This window comes from Pleurodeles waltl, chromosome 4_2, assembly GCF_031143425.1.
Source record: "Pleurodeles waltl isolate 20211129_DDA chromosome 4_2, aPleWal1.hap1.20221129, whole genome shotgun sequence".
In the NCBI taxonomy this organism is placed as follows: Eukaryota; Metazoa; Chordata; class Amphibia; order Caudata; family Salamandridae; genus Pleurodeles; species Pleurodeles waltl.
Window position 1 is genome coordinate 99,890,335 of NC_090443.1, and position 16,800 is coordinate 99,907,134.

Consider the following 16,800-nt stretch of genomic DNA (forward strand, 5'->3'; position numbering starts at 1 on the left):
ATAGTTTTTTTGTGGGGAACTTTTTTCCACAAAACCAATTTGTACATTATGCTTTAGGCAACTTAAACAAAAAAACTATTCAACCTTTACAACGTTTGCAAAACTTGAGAAGATTTGAAAAAAAACTATAAAGACAAATCTTTGCTATTTCGTAAATTGTTTATCACCCAACAATAAAACAAAGTATTAAAGAAAGTGGCAAAAATAAAGCCCAAAAATGGTGGGCATAACAAAAAGATCCACTTTTTGTAGCGTTGAACAAGTACCAGAAAAGGCCCCTGCTTGTGACCCGATGGGCTAGGCCCGAAACAATGCCACGCTAGGCAACACAGAAACACTTAGTAAGCCCTTCGTACTTCTTTCTGCCATGACACAGCGGAGTAAAACTGGGTGAGCCAGAAAATTAACAGCAGAGCTGACCAGTGCCAAGCCAAAGGTCTGGCTTGGTTCTAAGAGTCATAACATGAGCCAAACTGTCAACATACTTGGTGGGTAAGTCCAGCAACAAACATGAGGTAAAAATGTAGAGAAGAAACTTCAAAATTCAACAAAGTGTATTTCTTTATCTTTTTTCCCATTAGATCATTGAACTGTTTCATTGCATTGAATGGCATTTTTTAAGTGATAGTTTCTAAACATGACCTTTGAAGTATTCATCCCTTCTCCCTGCCCTATCAATGAACGCCATGGTGAACCAAGAAGCAGGTCAGTTGTCGTGTGTATCCATTTGGTGGCCGAGGTTGTTATGGAGGTGGGCAAGTCAGCAAATTAATAGGGAGAGGTGAGCCAGCCCTGAGATAATGGCCGCTCTGGCTCTAAGAGCCCATGCACTAGCTGAACCCCGAAAATATTTGGCATTTAAATTATGCAACGAAATTCATGTTAGAATATGCCAAGATTTTTTTTAAATTCAAAAAAAGCATATTTAACACGCTAAAGCATTTCACCTTGGCACATCAGATAGTATCTCTGGAGAAATAAGTATTTATTAAAAGTGTTCGTTTTTAAATAGAAAAAGGAAACATGCCTTACCCTGCAGTGATGAAATGAGTTGACTAAGAGGCAAGTCAATTTTCTTGTGTACCTTATACGTTGTTTAGACTCTTATTATACATGAAGTAATATTATGGTTTTTTAAATAGTTTGTATATTATTGCGAACTAACAGGGGTATTCAGTCACAATAGGGAAGCTGGGATTGATTCCAGATTTTACAATTTTAAGCTGGACAATTCAGCCACCAGATGGGTATCTCTTTTTGACATCAAAGGTAAATGGTTTGTCCATAATTTGCGGAGATTATTTTATAGCTGGCAGGCAGAATCCACATTTTATTTTTAGCAATATCATATAGTGTGAGCACTTCCCACCGAAATACCTGCTCTTCACCACAGACAACTGATATCTTAAAGCTTTTTTTTTTAGGAAACAGATTCCAGGAATTATAGGATGTGGCACTCAGGCTGGGATTGGAACTTGGTACCTCTTGTTATATAGTCGGTATTTATAAGCCATTAAGGCACATAACCTCTCCTGAAAGCTCAGCTCGTTTTGGGTTTTAGGTTTTGAGTAGTCCTCGAGCTGAGTCAAAACCAAGCATCTGTTTTTCATTGGCCCACCCACCTCTAGGTTGGTATTTAAGATGAAGCAATATTGAAGTCTATTAGAACATTTGCGTGAGAGGTTTTTATACAGCACACTCTGATCTGATGTAGTAGCTAGTAGCCTGGGATCACACTGTCAAAGCAGGAAAACCAGGATTGATCCCAGGATCTCGGGATATGCAGTTCAGTACTAGAAGGGTATGCCTCGCTCTCCTTTTACATGAAATGTTAATGCTTTATCTTTAATTCTCTGAGGAGCTACATCAGTATACCTCTGTTGAATTCAGTATTCCATAATCATGTTGAAACAAAAAAGCTTTAAAAAAATTGGTATCTAAGGTAAGAAGGGCATCAGAAATGGTCCCATTTTAGGTTTTAACAGGACCTACGGCAGAGCCAGCGCCATACATCTTATGCGCGTCTGTCTCATCAACCTCTGTAGCCAACGGTCAGTGAGCTAAAGTGGCTGCTTATAATTGAAAGCTGAATCTGTGCCGTGCTAAAAGTGGCCACTACTCAACATGCTGTCCAAGGCCTGAGCTGCCCTTTCTGTGGTGTGGTGAGAGGCATCGGGAGTGGAGTGTGTTTTAGGTGGGCACAGGAGGTGTTCAGACATGTGGAACCAAATGGCCGTCGTGGAGCTAACAAGCCTTGACTTCCTTTAGTCAAATTAGGAGGGGTGGGCGTAACTTGTATAAGTTTGGGTAATGTAATCACTCGGAATTACTAAAGAATTCCACAAGATTACCCATGAACTATGTGAGAAGAGTAATTCTGCATTAAATGCTATTAGCACACAAAAGCTCTCAATATGACATTGGTGGTAAATACCACTTACCGCCACTCTGACTGCTGCCAATTTGCCGCCGCGGCGGCGGATATCTGTTCACCATATTATGACACACACACCAATCTGTCAGTATTGAGCCACGTACACAGATCCACCAGCCCAAAGGTCAGTGATAAACTGGTGGTATCAAAACCCACACCGTTACACCAACTGAACTACGCCCATCACATTATGACCCACGAATCACCATGGCAGACATTCAATGGCAGTAAACCATTGGCAGTACACACCACCGTGCTCAAAATGGACACACACAAACCAAACAACACCACATTGGACAATTCAAACAACACACACCTGACACCCATACACAGACCACACCACTATAAAACACACACCCACAGTACCCACAACCCTTCACCATTTCAAAGCATTGCCAGCAGAGAGACATCAAGACCACTGACACAACTAGAGCCACACACTATTCACACCGATACACCACTCACGCACCCCACATCACACACCCCAACACATTACCTAACACACCCTCACCTACACACCTCACACAACACCCATGGCACCACAAAGACACACCCGTTTCACAGAGGAGGAGCTAAGGGTTATGGTGGAGGAAATTATCAGGGTAGAACCACAGTTATTTATTTGTCATTGAAATGTGAAGCAACACTGACCTACCCGTGTGTCATTGGAAGTATTGTCTGATCACAGATGTTCTGTTGTCCTCATCCTCATCCTCTGCCTACTGCCCACAGGGTCCACTGCTGGCACACGGGCATCTCCTGCCACCTCCTCCTGCAGGAATGGGACATGGCGTCTGAGGGCCAGGTTATGCAACATGCAGCATGCTACCTTCTGGCAGACCTTCTTGGATGAGTAGCACAGGGATCCACCTGTCAGGTGGAGGCACCGGAACCTGGCCTTCAGGAGGCCAAAGGTCCTTTCAATTATCCTTCTGGTTCGCCCATGGGCCTCATTATACCATTCTTCTGCCCTTGTCCTGGCATTCCTCACTGGGGTCAGCAGCCATGATAGGTTGGGGTAACCAGAGCCACCTGCAAATATTGAGGGACAACATTTAGCCACATACTATCCCATATGGCCCACCCCATACCCATACACCAACATATACTGGGTGGGAACCAGGGCTCACCTATTAGCCACACCCTGTGCCTCTGTAGTTGGCCCATCACATTTGGGATGCTGCTATTCCTCAGGACAAAGGCATCATGCACCGGCCCAGGATACTTAGCATTGATGTGGCAGATGTACTGGTCCGCGAGGCACAACATCTGTACATTCATAGAGTGGAAACTCTTCTGATTTCTGAACACCTGTTCATTCTGGCGGGGGGACAAATGCAATATGTGTTCCATCAATCATCCCAATTATGTTGGGGATATGTCCTATTGCATAGAACTTGGCCTTCACTGTGGCCAAATCTTCAACCTGGGGGAAAACAATGTAGCTGCGCATGTGTTTAATCAGGGCAGACAACACTCTTGTCAGCACTATTGAGAATATTGGCTGTGACATTCCTGCTGCCAAGCCCATTGTCACTTGGAAATAACCAGTTGCCAGGAAATGGAGCACTGATAGCACTTGCACAAGAGGGGGGATCCCAGTGGGGTGACGCTTAGCAGATATCAGGTCAGGCTCCAATTGGGCACACAGCTTTGTGATTGTGGCCCTGTCAAGTCTATAGCTGAGGATAATGTGCCTGTCCTCCAGTGTTGCCAAGTCCACCAGGGGTCTGTACACGGGGGTATGTCTCCATCCCCTATTCATCTGCAGCGGTAGGAATCTAAGGAACAAAAGAGTGAGGAGCCAGTCACAAACTGAACAATGGAGCTGCAACAGAACTTTGTATCCTGTTAACTTGCAATAGGTCAGTGTGGTGTGTCCAGTATGTCCTAATATTGATGCAGCATTTTTCCAGGGCCTGACCCCCCGAAATGGCGCCGGCCTGTCCTGTGTGGAGGGACTGGTGGAAGTGAGGTAATTCCGCTGACGTTGTGCGCCATTGCGGGAGGCAGTCGGGAACTGCCGTGCAACTCCTCATTGGTTATAATTGGGCCCTATGGGTTACAGTGGCCAATGGTGATCTACGCCGGCGGTGACGGTATGCACCACCATGAACGTGACCGCCATTTTCAATCTGATTCGTCACTTGCTACCTGACCTTCCACAGGAAAGGACCTACACTGCATGTGCTGCTGTGACCTGTGTCTGGAACCTTCCATGGCCCGTGTGACTGGGAAAAGGGCCCCAGCCTTCACTTTGGAGGAGTTGGAGAGACTGGTGGATGGGGTCTTTTCCCAGTACGGACTGCTGTATGGGCCTCCAGACCAACAGGTGAGTACACTGTGGTCACGATGCATGTAGCATGAAAGCATGGAGTGGTGTGTGTGAAGGCCTTGTGTAAGGGGGGTGGGTGGATGTCCTTGGGGCGGCATACAGGTTGTGTGCTGGGCCATGTATGTGTAAATGGTGATGGAAATGGGTATGGTGGGCCATATGTTTAACAGGCTGGACTGTTTGTCTAAATCTATTATCCTGTGTGTATTGCCTCTGCAGGTCAGAGCCCATCAAAAGAAGGGTATATGGTGTGCCATCGCCAAGGAGGTGTGGACCCTGGGGGTCTATGGCAGGCGGAACACCCACTGTCGTAAACAGTGGGAGGACCTGAGACGCTGGGCACGGAAGACGGCAGAGGCCCAGCTGGGGATGGCCTCCTAATGAGGAAGGAGTGCCCATCGAACCCTGACCCCCCTGATGGCCCGCATACTGGCGGTGGCCTATCCAGAGCTGGATGGGCACTTGAGGGCATCACAGCAGCCACAAGGGGGTGAGTACAGTACCAATCATTACAACTTATGCATGGTAGGGTGGTATCCGGGTGGGAGGTGTCAGTGGGTGCCCCTAGGCCAGGCCTGACATTGCAGCGTAGGTCCCCTGGTGGCTAGGTTTCAGAAGGGAAAATCTTGCTACCTAGCTCGTAGGCATCCACTACTGGTCAGGGCTGCGTGGGTCCCAGGTGTGCTGCATTTAGTGGTGTGTGCCCCTCCCCATGCATTGGCCGCTAACTATTTCTCTGGTAGTACAATGGCATATTGCGTATGCCTGTTCCCTGTGTGTGAGGGTGCTGTGTACCCCAACGGTGGTGTTGGTGCAGCCATTGACTAAGTGTATCCTTTGTCTCTTCCCCCCGTTTTTGTTTTGTCATCCTGTCCTTATGTGCATTAACATCATCTGGCGGAGGAGCAGAGGCACCGGTGACGGAGGGAGCTGCATCCCACAAGGCCCAGGAGGCAGAGTCCACCGACGATAAGGGCACCACTGGGACGGAGGGCGAGGGGAGCACCACAGCAGAGACTGGAGGGACAGGTCTGACACAAATACCGCCTCTGTTGGAAGCTCCCTGGTGGTAGCCAACACTTCTGTGACCACCCCAGCTACAGGTACATCTGCCACCCCCTGTACCAGCATCGCCCTCCCAGCAGCCCCTCAGCGAGTTGCCCGTGGAGGATGGGCATCTCCTTCGCCCCAGGCACCTCAGGCCATGCACCAGTTAGCACTGCTGCCCTGAGTGAGGAGGCTATTGATCTCCTCAGATCCATCTCTGTAGGGAAGTCAACCATTGTGAATGCCATCCAGGGGCTGGCAGCCCAGATGCAACAATCTAATGCATTCCTGGAAGGCATTCACACTAGAGTGGCGGCCCAAAAGAGATCGATTCAGGCTCTGGCCTCCTCTCTGATGGCAGCCATTGTCCCTGTCGCTACCCTCCCCCCTCCAACTTCCACTGCCCAGTCCCATTCTCCTCAACCCCAACCCATCCCAAGCACACAGGCAGACGAGCATGCACACAAGACAACATCCAAGAGTGTCACAGGCAAACACAAGCACCACACTTCATCCCACAGGCACTCACTCAAACACCATCCAGTTGCAGACACGCCAACATCCACTCTTTCCACTGTCTCCCCCTCCTCCACCTCCACCACCTCCCACTTAGTTCCGTCCACACTCACACCTACATGCATTATATCATCATCCACTACCAGCATCACCACACCAAGCAGAACACACACCTCACTGGCAGTCACCTCCACAACAACCATGCACATGTCCCCTGTGTCCTCTCCCACTATGTCTGCCCCCACTCCTAAAGTACACAAATGCAAGCACTGAGATATCCAACAGCCATCTACCTCACACCAGCATACAGGCCATGCACCTGCCCTAAAAGCAGCAGACAGGCACCTTCAACAACCACTTCCTCATCCTCCACTCCCATTCCTTCTCCCTCTTCCCGCCCCAATGTCCCTAAAAAACTGTTCCTGTCCACCATTGACCTCTCCCCTACCCTCCCTCCCCCCCTTACCTGCACATATGGGCATGGTAAGAAGAACCCAGCCAAGCACCTCAGCCACTCAGTCCACAGGCCCAGTCGTCACCACACCCACTTGTGGTGGAAAGGGATCCAGGCCACATGTCCTGAAGGTGAAGGAGCCTGCACCAGGTAGCCTAAAGGGAAAGGAGCCTGTACCAGCAGGCAGGAAGACCAAGGAGCCTGCACCAGGCAGCCTAAAGGGAAAGGGGCCTGCCCCATCAGGCAGGAAGACCAAGGAGCCTGCCCCAGCAGGCAAGAAGGGAAAGAAGCCTGCCCCAGCAGGCAGGAAGACCCAAGAGCCTGCCCCAGCAGCCAGGAAGACCAAGGAGTCTGCACCAGCAGGCAGGAAGACCAAGTGGCCTGGGGCAAGAACTATGACGGAGCCGCCACCACCAAGTTGTGCAGCCGTCCAAGCTTGCAGGGGACAGGCAGGAGCTTCCCCCCACCAGCAGCACCACCACTGTGCAGCCGTCTGAGGTTACAGGGGATGGGCAGGAGTCCCCTCACCAGCAGCACCACCACTGTGCTGCCGTCTGAGGTTGCAGGGGATGGGCTGGAGCCTCCCCCCACCAGCAGCACCACCACTGTGCAGCTGTCACCACCAGCGGACAGTATGTAATCCTGCCTCCATGGGCTGCTGTGCGGCCTGCCCCCCCCCAAAGCCAGTGGGTATGACACCCACCTGAGAGACTGTGGCCTTGCACTCCCCAGGATCAAGCGCAGGGCATGTTGCCCCCTCCAGAACCAGTTGGTATGACACCCACCTGAGAGACTGTGGCCTTGCACTCCCCAGGACGGTGTAAAAAATTTTTTATAATCCATCTGGTTGTGTGTGTATGGTGTGTGTGTGTGTGGGGGGGGGGTGTTGTGGTATGTGTGTGTCACTCTCTTTTTTCTTCTCCCCTCCCTTGTGTGCTAGGCGGCTGTACTCACCGTCTTCGCCTTCACCAGCGTTGGTGTTCGTGGTGGAGCATAACGTAGAACATCAACGGGAAGACATGCAGTTCAGGTTCCATGACGGCGTGGTTGTTCCCTGTGTCTCCAATGGTGAGTCCTTTCCCTTCTGAGCTGTTTCTGCCAGGCTTTTGATGTCGTTGGTACCGCCCCGGAAAAGGTGGTGGTTTGGCATTTAATAATATGGTGGGCGGAACATTGACTTCCGCCTGGCTGTAAGTGACTCCCGCCGTGGTGGCTGTTGTTTCCGCCCTGACGGTCGGTGTGGAACAATGGCTGTCTTTCAGAGATCTTTCCACCATGGTCATAATTTGGCGGAGGTTACCGCCAGCCTGTTGGCTGTATTACCGCCACTTTATCACCGACCGCCAGGGTCGTAATGAGGGCCAAAATGCCTTTGAGTCCAAAATGGATGTGAGGATACATTTGCGCTATCAAACAAGGCTAAATTCAACAGAACATGAATAGCGAGCAGCTGCTCTTGCTCTCTAAATGTGTTATTCGGATAAGATTTTCCCCAACTTACTATCAGTATTTAGCGATATTTGCTTAGCGCAAAATGCACCCGTGGGTCCAAAATAGACGTGAGGATGCTTTTTGCACTAAGAAATAGATGTCAGTGCAGCAGAACATGAGTAGCGAGGGACTGTTCATCAGTATGCACCCAATATGTTCCAGTGCTGTGTGCTGTAGAAATGCTGAGTGATGGCGCGCTGAAAGTAGCTTTACCTTTCACCGCATATGCTTGACGCCAGCAGTTTAACAAGTGACTTCAGGGCAACTTAAAATGTGTTAAACATTGTCATCACACTAGTGGTTCTTTGAATTCCACTTTATGGCACATTTATTTTCAAACATTTTTAAAATGCACGGCTTTGAACCAGACTAGGTCAATTTTTTCCACTTCTGCTTGGGTCCGTTCCCTAGCCTGTTCCCTCTTCTACAGTATTAAGGGGTGGGGGTCTTGCTGTTTATAGGTTTTTGATTTCTGATTAGCACGTTTTGGTCCGCTGAACCGGCCCTTCCTCGGGGACGTGGCTAATTGCAGCGTGGCCACGGCAGGCGATTCTTCTTGGTTAAAAGCTCGCTCTGCGGACCAAGCAGTAATTAAAAGCAGTGTCCGCTGGCGCGAGGAGTCAAGGTGAACTCTAACTGGGACACGTTGTCCGGCCTGGCAGCGTGGGTCATCAGCTCGGCCCCATCCCGCCCTGGTCCCTTAGAGACCCGAGTGCTGCATGGGGCCCATTTATCATAGATGAAAAGCTATTAGTCACAGGGATGACACCCCATTTTTCTCTCTGCGGAACAGAGGGACACGCAACGTACTAATTCGTAGCTGGCAAGCAGGAGGGGATTTTTATGGAGAGTTCCAGATGTGCCCGCTTACCGCCCTTTTAACGTTAATATCATTAATATGTAAAGAAAAAATAGCGCACACGTGGAAAACTGAGAGGTTTCTTAGCATTTTAAATAACAGAGACTTCTGTGACCCAATTTAATAGTAATCGTTTAATCCACCTGGAAAGTATGAAAAGCTAGTCGCCATCACATGCCTTGATGGTGCCCTGCAGAACACTGCAGCAGGCATTTCCACCTGCTGAGCTATCTCACAGACCAGCCTCGTTATATTTCTTTCCCGATATTCTGTTCTGTCAGTATACACATTTTCTTCAATATTTAATTGTGATCATTTAAGAGGCGATTTCAAAGTCGCTGATAGATGTCACACAGAAAGACATATGGCACAGTATATAAGGTGTGAGCAGACCCCTCGGCTTCCATAACATGGTTTTAGGAGTCAACATCTCGAAGTCTGTTTACATTTGTTCACTTACAAGGTCTTGGGTTGAGGCATTTTATGTCTCTCTTGTACGTTGTAAGGTAATTTCCACTTTTGTTGGGTAGCCGAGGTAAATACACACAATTTGATTTTGCCCAGGATCACACTGTTCAGTAGAGGGAAAATAAGGATCTGAACTCAGGCAACTGAGGAAAACTGGCACTAAACAAATGCAAGGGTGAAGGGTATGCCACACAATTAAAATAAAAAAATGCTACTTAAACGTGGTGACGATAAGCATGCAAATGCAACATTTATTTAAATAAATAGCTATCACGCATAATTTTAATACTACTGTAGGGGTGCTTCCTAGCAGGCAGGTATACTTAGAATAGGCACAGTAATCATTTTAAGTTTTCATGCCTCACAGGAAAATATGATTGCAGATACCAAGACAAAGTACTATGCAATAGCTTTAAATTACTGTAAAATTGAAGAAAAATGTTAAACACACAAGGATGACAAAAATATATAAATAGTATATAAAAAACATTGACAAAGCCAACATGTCTCGTCTTTTAATGCAGGTGCAACGCTATTGACTTTCATAATGCTTGTAGATCCATTCCAAGACGGATGCCTATACGTGCAGACATATGGGTGAATACTGAGGAATATGATTCTGCAAAGTCTAAAAATAAATAATTCTAAGATGGCCGTTGAGCATCAAAATGCATTACAAACACTGGCAGACATCTTCAAATTATTTTTGTTACATTAAAAAACTCCAAGATGCAGTTCGGTATATCTAAAAACAATAAAAACGTGTTAAAAAAAACTCCAACAGGCCATACCCCAATCAAAAGACATGCAGTAATGGATATCACTTAAGTACAGTGCATTCTGCGTCACACTATCCTATTAGAATGGACAACCACTGAAATGTGAATGTCTGTCAACAGTAAGCAGCATCCTCCTTAACGAGATTTGAATCGCCCTATATGTCAAACACGATATTGTGTTGCTGCAGATGTCACATTGACTTATGTCCTGTGTGGAGTCTTTAGTCAGCAGCACTTTGAATTCTGGAACTTGTAGTTCTGCATTTCTCATGATACAGGTCTAAGAGTCCTGGAGGACATGGAGCGATGGCTAAGGGACCGAAGTGGAAGAGGTGACAGGCATGAGGTCTTGGGCCACTGAGAAGCTATTTTATGGAACTTCCCCCTCAGCCAAAAAAACAAATTACTTCTCCCTTCAGGTCATGAGACTTCAAACCAGAGTTTGTGTACCACTCCCCAAAGATCTTGGTAGTAGTCGTTTGTGGCTAATGTAATTTCCATTTAGAGTTTAACAGATCGAAATCTCAGTAATAAAGTGGATGTTCAATCCACCAAACTTGAGGGTCACCTGCTCTATTTAGATTCAGAGGAGATGCCATGGTTCTGATAGCGGAGACCAATGGTCTCTTTATCAGTGGGCCATTGGTCAAAGTACCTCAAAACCATCCCCCACAATTAGGGCAGACGTTATGATGTACTTTTTTTTTTTTTTACTTTTCTAACCTCCCAGGGAATGACTAGGGATTTTAAAGAGAACATCAAAATAATGACCGTCACTTACATAGAGCACACTTTAAGCATGTCGTGGACATTACTTTTATATTTTCAATAAGAAATTCCTGCTTTAGGAGTTTATTTTTGAGAACCAAAATACGTTGTGTCACCCACTGAGCAAAGTTTCAGTACCTTCAGTGGAGCCACGAAATGAAGCCTCAGCAGGAGGAGGAGAGATCTTTTCCTGTCACACGTAGATCTGTAAGTATGGCGTTGGGTCGTCTGCCAGGCCAGCAGAGTGCATCCACCCACCACTCTGGTGGACAGGTGGCCTTTCTTTATGGCTCAAAGTCTCTCGTCCCCACTAGCGATTGCTAAACAAAAGCTTCGTAGGTTATTCCTTTGGTTTCTCCCACTGTTCAGTGCTTGAAGGAACAGAGCACTTCCCCATCCGAAGACCTGTCATTACATGTAGAAGAACTGTCATTAGAATTGGCATTAGTTCACGAAGATTTATAGACTTAGCACGAGGTGATTCAAGATTGTCAGGCCAGGTGCAAAGTGGGTCATAATTTTTCCAGTCACCACATATGAGTATTTCTGTTTTGGAGGCATTTAGTTTGAGATGGCTCCAAGCCATCCGCTGATCAACGGCTCTGAGGCAACTGAAGATTTGTGAGTTTTCAATGTCTTTGGTGCATTCCAAATTTAAGTAGTATTTGTGTGTCATCTGCATAGTTGCAGCATGTGAGATGAAGATCATTGATCAGTAAGTGGTAATGATATCATGTGGAACTGGGAGTGTTACTTGTTGAAAAGCAAATGTGAGATGGTTGATCCTTGTGAAACTCCTGCTTTTGTGAGGTATGGTTTGGACGAGAAGTGGGGAGAATAGATAATATTAGGTCTGTTTTGAAAGTAGGATGTAATCCAGTCTAGAGCAGTCCCTTCTGTGCCGGCTTTGTGGAGTCTTTGAATTTAGATATCATGGTCAACCGTATCAAAGGCAGCAGAGGGGTCCAAGAGAAGTAGTGTAGCAACTCCATTGCAGTGGACTGTGTTTTTTTTTTAAACTTTATTTATTGCTTTTATAATAACAACACAGAAACTGCACTGTTCAAATGATACACAGCAGCGTCTCAGCATTACAGACCAAATTCACAATCATAGTGTCCGCAGCACATCTCCAGCAAGAACTGTGGTGGCGCCTGAAGTGACACCCATACAGAAGACACAAGATTAGACTAATCAATGTGCCTGCAAAAACAATTGCAGCCAGACAAGTACCACCTGGACAACGGTATGATATCTTACCAAGTGCCACATGGACGTCGCGTCAGGGACAACCCAGTGTGCAATACTGTCGCTGAGGTAGTGTGAACTTCCCAGTCAGAAGGGGATCTACAGACCTGGGCTAGACCACCTCGCCTATGAAACACACCACGGAGGAACCATCCAGCCCCACAACACCGAGCATCACATACAGGGGCTACCATATAGAGAGGTGGGCGGACGGGCATCTACCCTCCAGCGACAACCCATCAGCGGAGAAAAAGGAGGGGAAAGGGGAGGGGGCGCATAAGGGAGGGAGGGGGCAAGGGCAGACCCAATCTCCAAATAGCTCTGAGCAATCATACAATCGAAGGTACGTCAGTCATAAATGGTATCACCCAGTCTCAACAAACAGAAGCCTCCTCCGAGGAGTCCCCCGCTAACTCATCAGAGTCCCCTAATAGGGAATCAATCATACTCCTCCATCTCTCCAGGTCACGCTCGGCAAACTCATTTATACGCACTCTATGAAGCCGACCCTCCTCAGCAGTCGTCCATTCAACAAGATTAGCTAACCAAGCGTCATGTAGAGGGGGGGACGGGATTGTCCAGTGTATCGCAATGTGCCGTTTGGCAAGGGTGAGTCCCAGCTGAGCAAATCTGTAAGTCATTTTACAACCTTTTTTAGGGCAATGGATCAGACCCAACAGGCAGTGTTTCCTAGACACCCCTACGTCAATCGCAGACACTTCCCTCAGCGTGCTCACTATTTGGGTCCAAAAGGGTTGAATCATACTACATACCCATGTCATATGGTCGAAATTAGCTGAAGCCCCACCACAGCGAGCACATCTATCTGGGCATGCTGGGAATGTCCTATGTAGGCCGTGTGGTGTCAGGTAAGCCCAGTGGATGTAATAAAAGTGTATCAATTTAAATCTCGCATTTCTGGTCGCATCCCGTACCAGGGAACACGTTCTAGACCATTCACCATCCGTAAGTGGACCATCCAGAACAGCATCCCAACTATCCCTAACCCCTGCTATGCTTGTCTGTCTGTCCTGTTTTAGGGCCTTATAGAGCCGGGAGATGAGACTGTGGACACCACCAGGGTCAACAAGGGTAGCTGCAAGGAGGGATTTAGTCGTCTCAGTAGGAAAAGAGGTCCAAACCTCACGTGCCGTCGGCGAAAGGCCCACATATTGCAAAAACTTGCCCTGGTCAATGCCAAAGAGGGCCTGCGCCTCGTCCTGAATAATAAACGCATTGTTATGGTAAAGATCGCCAGCAGTGTTACAGCCGCCATCTTGCCATTTTCCAAAGTCTAGCGTTTCTGCAACATGGACGAAGGGGCTCAGCACCCAAAGCGGAAGTAAGCGCGCATACGGCGTCCTATGTAACACCTTCACAATGGTCTGCTCCCAGACTCGCGACACCTGTGCCACTAGGAAGAGGGTCCCTGGTGGCGACCTAGAGCCACCCATCAACAAGCTCGGTAAACGCGACAATCAAAAGGAGCCTTCCAGCAGCTCTTTCTCCCAATTAGGGCCATTGTCGCACCACAGAGCCGCATATTGCAGCCAGCACGCCACATAGTAGAGGAACAAATCGGGAAGGCCCAGTCCACCGTCGACCAGGTCCAGCCTCATCACATCCAAGCGTACCCTGGGCCGCTTACCCACCCATACGAGAGACAGAAGTAGTTTATCGAGCTGCCAAAAAAGAAGGGTTGGCATTTCACACAAAGAGTTCTGTAACATGTATAGGCATCTCGGAAGAAGAATCATCTTGCAGAGCGCAACTCTGTCCATAACTAACAGTGGGAGGGAGGTCCAAAAGTGGACCAAGACGTGGAGACTATCTATCAACTTACCCATATTTAAGGCATATTATAGGTGAGGGGAGTGTGTCACCTGCATATCCAGATACTGGTAACATACACCAGTGCATCATCAGCATATAGTGATATAGTGTGTGTCATTGCTCCAACCTGTATGCCCCAATTCTGCAGGCTTTTTCGCAACCGTATAGCTAGGGGTTCCATGGCCAGAGTGAACAATGGCGGAGATAAGGGGCAGCCTTGTCGGGTGCCCCACTGTATAGCAAATGCCTCAGACACTAGAGCCCCTGTGTGGACCCGAGCCCACAGGTACGAGTAAAGTAGATGTACCCATGACAAGAAGGAAGGTCCCAGTCCCATTCTATGCAGGACAGCCATAGGTATTCCCAGGACAGAGTGTCAAAGGCTTTTTCTATGTCCAAGGCATCCAGCGCAGCATTGTCAGGGAGTCCACGCGTCTCGTGCATCACATGTGATAGTCTCCGCAGGTTCATGTGGGTCCCTCTGCCAGGAATAAACCTGCACTAGTCCTGCCCCACTAATGAAGTCACCACCCATCCTTATCGCATTGCTAGGACCTTGGCGAGGAGTTTCACATCCACATTTAACATAGAAAGTGGCCTATATGAGCCAGGGTCCGCAGGATCCTGCCAGCTTTAGGTAGCATCACAATCAATGCCTCCCTCATCTGTTGTGGCAACAGGCCCCCTTCGCGTGACTCCTGAAATATTTCCAGAAGTCTGGGGAACAGTGTCGCAGAGTAGGTGCAATAAATCTCGACCAGAAGGCCGTCAGGACCCGGCTCCTTCTCGGAGGCCATGTCACCCAGGGCTCCCTGAAGGTCTTCCAGGGACAATTAAGCCTCCAACTCCGCCGCCTGAGCGTCTGTGAGTCTGGGTAGTTGGAGGCCATCTAGATATTCTCGTGTCAGAGCTTACATCACACCACGGAGAGGAATAGATGGCCTTAAGGTGCTTCCGTAAATGAGCATTCATGCGAGTTTCACCAAAATCCTATCACCAGTTGGGCCCCGAAGAGATAGAATTACCAGGGTGGAGCGCTCACAGCAGAGCAGCCCAGCGAACAAGCACCCAGATTGGTCCCCTTCTTGATGCAATCGCTGTTGGAAATCTTTCCGAACATAACTATCCAATCTACTCCACAGGGCACCTATGCGACCACGCACCACTCGACTCTCGTTCTCCAGCGCGTCCCCTTTTTCAATTTGACTTTGTAAGGCATTTAAGGCGTCCCCCTGCTGCGCCAGTTCCCGATCTAGTTTCTTCCGAATACCATATGTTTTAGCGAGGTTTTCGCCTCTTATAACAACTTTAAGGGCCTCCCATTCTAAGCCACGACTCAGGGCTGTAGTCCATGTCTCGTTAAAATACCCAGCCAGTACCTCCTGAATTTCACACCTATACTCATGGTCACCCAGTAATTACAGTTGCATGCGCCAGAGGGGGATCGCCGGCCTAGGTGTATGGGAACCACACTCCAACAGAAGAGGAGCATGATCCGACAGAAATCTGACCTGATAGTCAACTCGACTAAAAAGTTGTAGAGGTCGGGTGCACCTCCCTCCATATATCCATGAAGTGTAGATTATCCATTATACCGCGAAGCATTGTGGTCATATGGGGCTTAGTACCCATCTTCGGGGGACTTCTATCCAAGGCCCCGTTCAAAACACAATTAAAGTCACCCGCTCAAATAATGGGCATCAAAGCATAGGGCACCAACTCACACTGGAGCCTGCGGAAAAACTGCATCGTCAGAGTTGGGGGCATATATATTCAGAATGCAAAGTTCACGGCCATCCAGCTCCCCATGCAGAAAGACATAGCGGCCTTGTACATCTGCGGTGCAAGTCCTCAACTGGAAAGGTGTCCCAGAGGCCACCCAGACGGACAGCCCGTGGCATAAGATGAATATGTCGCTGAGTAGAGCTGACCTTGTACTTTCTTTGTAATTTTTGTGCTTCATTATCTAACAGGTGTGTCTCCTGCAGGAGGGCAATATGGATCCCAAGTCTCCGTAGATACGTATGCACCCTATAAGGCTTTACAAAAGAGTTCAGCCCCCACACGTTCCATGTGACCATTCTGATCAATGTACCTGCCGTGCTCTATGCCAATTCACAAACTCTCCCCCCAGCCCCACCCAAACCAACCACCACACCAGCCCGGTGCCACAGGCACTCGCATTTTCAGCAATGAAGGTGCGGTCCGCCCATCCGTCTCAGTGGATAATGTAAAACTCCAACAACAATCAAAATTAGAATCCATAAACAACAACCCTGAGCCACCCCGGGTAAACACCACCCACAACTAGTGTCTGCCCACTCCATGTGTGCGCCGCGATGTCTGCCTGAAAGACCAGGAAGTAGCAGCAGCACCGACCTGTACTACTGTGGGGAACTGGTCTGGACAGAGTCTGTTCTACGCTCCAACCTCTCACATCTGCCTACCCAGACTTCGCACACACAGTACCCAAACACCAATGCTACTCACAACAAGTACTTAGTATGAGCCACAACGGGTGGCTCTCCCCACTACAGAAAGGTGAGGGAAAAAAGAACCATGTTAGCC